This window comes from Corvus kubaryi, unplaced genomic scaffold (genome assembly GCF_017639235.1).
Source record: "Corvus kubaryi isolate FWS band 111438036 unplaced genomic scaffold, C.kubaryi_AGA036_p1.0 124, whole genome shotgun sequence".
Lineage (NCBI taxonomy): Eukaryota > Metazoa > Chordata > Aves > Passeriformes > Corvidae > Corvus > Corvus kubaryi.
Window position 1 is genome coordinate 2,452,291 of NW_024580659.1, and position 4,073 is coordinate 2,456,363.

Sequence of the window (4,073 nt, forward strand, 5' to 3'; positions counted from 1 at the left end):
GTGTGGGGAAACATTGTTTGAGGAATGATTAAAAAAAAAAAAAGCCATGAGGTAATTTATATTGATTCCAGGTTGAACTTTGTAGATTAATTATGGAGGAAAAAAATAGGTACTGACAGTTCAATGTTGACTTTTAAGCTGGTTATTAGAACAAAGCAGGCCGAGCGTGATCTTTAAAGGAAATAGCTTCTGATAGGGTGCTGGTGCTATGTTTCTTAGGTAACTGGACTCTGGCCAAACCATCTGGCTCTTCTGCATTTCATTCTAACAAAGAGGACTTCACAAAGCCTGCAAGAAAATCCTGTGCACAAGAAATGTAAGAGTCGTGCTCAGAAATGTGCCATTCAAGGAGATATTCGATACATTTCAGAAGGATTTAGAGGAAAGAGGGTACAAAAATTAAAAACAAAACTTGAAAAAAGAGCTTGTACCTGAGAAAAAAAGCAGTACAGTACCTGCATTGTGGGGTTTTGCATTATTTGATCCTGTGTAGGAAACAAGCATCTTACTATTGAAAGAGAAAGCCTCTGTCTCCTGGGGCAGAAGGGAACAGCAGTCTCAGGGTCACAGTTCCCAAAACAGACCTCGGATCAGTTTGGAAGACCAGCTACAGAATGTATCTTCTCTGCCTTCTTTCCACCAAAATTCAGAGAGCACCACCCAAATCTGAACACAATGATGGTTTCCGATGTAGACACCCAAGCAAAACAGCCCCAACCCAAATCACTTTTGGATTTTTAGATGAGCCTACTCATCTCCAGCCTGTTCAGTACCAGGGAGAAACACAGGTCTTCCTCAAAGTCCCCTTAACCCACTGCCTTTCTTGGTAGCTAAAACAAACTTGGATTCACAGAGATGTTCATTGTGGAGAACAAGAATAGAACTGTGTCCTCATCTACTCGTTTAGAGCAGCACATGCAGACTCCAAGTCTTATATGACAAACCTGTGTTGAGCTGACAGCCACAGAAATTTTGGCAGGGAAAAGGGAATAAATAGGACTCCCAGCAGATGCTCCTAATCTGCTCCCCAAGGCAGATGGGGGTTTATTGACAAATTCCTTGCATTCATTTGGGTGTCAGAGGAGTTTCTCCCAATTTCAGGCCAGCCAAGAGCTTTGTCATGTCCTGCAAGTGAGGTTACACCATGTCCCTCCTCTTCATCAGCCAGGCATAGGATCAAACAACAGGACACAGCAGAGAGAGACTGACCTTTGCCAGCTCTGGGACATCCTGTGGTATCTCATTTCTCTGTCAAGGCTCCTCTGTTTTCCTTCAGGTTCCTATCTGCACTGCATTCGTGGCAGATGTCCCCATGCAAACAACAACCCTGGCTCGTTGAAGTGACCTGTGCCAGTCCTTGTGCAAGGTGAGAGGGTCTGCTCCACACAGGACAGGCAATAGCCGGCAGGACAAGGTCTGTCTGCTCCAAGGGAGCCACAGGTTTGTCCTGCAGGTGAAGGAGTAGAGCCTCTCTAGGCCACAGTCCAGGAGGGTTAGAGATCTCCCAGCTCTGAGGTGTGGATATGTGTGTGCAAATTTAAACAATTATAACAATTTAAACAATTCTTAACTATGAAATAGCACCTTCTGTGCCTGATAGTTATTCTTGGAGCTTTTGGTTTGCATTGTCCTGGGAATCTTTTATTGAACTGTGGACTTGGAGTGTCAAGCCAATGGTTCAAGTTAAGTAAACACCTCTGAGCCCATCATCAAGCTTCCCTTTGCTTTTTCTGCTCTTCCAGGCTCCCAGCAACACCAGGGGTTACCCTCTGCTCCCAGCTCCTCCGGCAGTTTGACAAATGGCCCTGCCAGCACCCAGCACCCTCTTCATGAGCGGGAGTGGCAAACTGCTGAAACCAAAGGAACACGAGATCGACAGAGCTCACCATCAGAGTTAAAGGCAAAGAGCACTTACCCATGAGGCTGCTCCAGAGCCTCAGGCAGCTCCCTCCCAGCACTGCCCAGGTAGGGCCGCACAAACTCACCCCACCTCTCCTCTTTCCCACATCCCAGCTCCTCACTCGGTTGATTTCAATCTCAGCAAAACCACGCCTTTGCTGCTCACTTTCATCATGAACTCTGCAAGGATCTGCAAGGAACTGAATTTCTTCCACCTCACCTGGAGTGAGGGTCAAAATGCAAAGGCATTTTGTCTTACCCAGAAGCTTTCTCTCTGCATGAGTGGTCTCAAAGGTGCTGGCAGTAAATGAATCGACTTTTCATTTTGCACTTTTTCAGCTTTGGCTGCCCTAAAACTACTTTTTCCTTCAAGTGAAAAGGTGCATAAACATCAAAAATCTTTGGTCTTAATATAAATGACAGACGTACAGAGTGAGCCATTCTAAAGGGTCACTGGTGCCAAAAGGAGCTGGTCCCCTCTCTCATATTCCCCAATTTTTATCCTCTTTGCCATAGCTCTGGTGCTCAGCAGAGCCTGCATTGAACCAGCACCCCAAATACAGCAAACCTGCTTCTGGCAGGTTACCAAGATGCACCTTCCCAGCCCAATGTCTGCCAAGTACCAGGACCTGTGCCAGGGAGGAGATGGGAAGACACAGCTGGGAGCAGGGAGAGGACATAACAGTTCACTGCTGCCAGGAAGAGGAAATCAGCTGCGGCATCTAAAATTCACCCTCGCGACTCTGACTACCAAGGTGTGACTGAAACAGAGCAGAAGACAGTGAACAGACCTGGAATCCATGCACCTCCTGACTACAGCAATTCCACTCCCCCTTGAAGCCTCACTTTGCTCCCCCCTCACCAATTTTTTCTGAGAAACAGGATAGGAAACTTCATATTTTCCATCCTATCTCTCCTCCTCCTACTAATGATTTGATTGGAGAAATTTCAAAAGCACCCAAGAAATGAATCTGCCTGATTTCTAATGGGAAAAAAGCATCAGACGCCCCTTTGGCTGCATCACCATAACAGCCCATATATGCAGCCTGCCATAAAGAAATAACAGCTATTTACTGAGTGATATCAAGATTAGTTTAATGCTATAAATACTTCCAAACATTGTTGAAACATGAACTAATCCACTCTCACAGCAGCTCCTCGTGGCAAATAAAGATCATTCTTTCTGTGTGGAAGGGGGTTTAGAGCAGAGATTTCTCTGTATATGCAGCAGCATTTCCTGGCATTGGCTCTGAAACTGCCAGTGCTATCAGTGACCCCCTTGAGGGATGGACCAGGTTCTGGTGTGGCGGCTGACAGAAACACAAACCTCAACTGGATACTCTTTAAGAGGAGGATGGGGACCTTCTCACATGGATGTAGATAGTTACTGTCCACTGAGATGAAACAACTACTTAATCACAGTCAATTATTCTGAAATAAGCATAATTTTGGTCTTTTTCACTGGGTGGCTCTGATTAAAAGATGAGAGGGACCAACAACAGAAAACAGGCTCCTGAACTCAGCAAAAATATAGGATACAGTGGTTGATGGTAAAAAATTGCTTTCCACAGCCATTTCAGACTCACAATTATTTTGGTCTATGATGGTTCAACCACCCTGAAACCACTCTAGTGAAAGGGATAGGTATAAATACCAGGGTAATGCATCTTCACTCATGTATCCTTTGATTTTGGAAAACAACTACCTATAGAAACAGCCTACTCTGTATCTGGGAAGATAGAAAAAATGTCATTCAACTGTTCCACCCAACCAGAAATTGTTATATCTGAAAAAACACATAAAGTGACACATAAAGCTCAAAGGGCAAAGCATCCTGCAGCTGTAAATCAGCTGGGATCAGTTTCTCTCTTTCCCAGCTGGCTGTCACACATGACCCTGAATTAGCTCAGTTGGTCAGAGCATGGTGCTAATAACCCATCAAGGTGGGTTTGATCCCTGTATGGGTCTTTCACACAGGAGTTGGCCTTGACAACCCTTGTGGGTGCCTTCCAACTCAGAATGTTCCATGAAATCTGAGTTCCATGAAATCTCCTGGGCATCCTGGTATCCAAGGGCAGCTGCCTCTTTGCTCTGAACCAAGACCTGCCACGCATACATGAGCAAAGTGTCCTGCTCATTTCTTGGGGGCTCCCCAAAGCCTCTGCTGTGGAGGG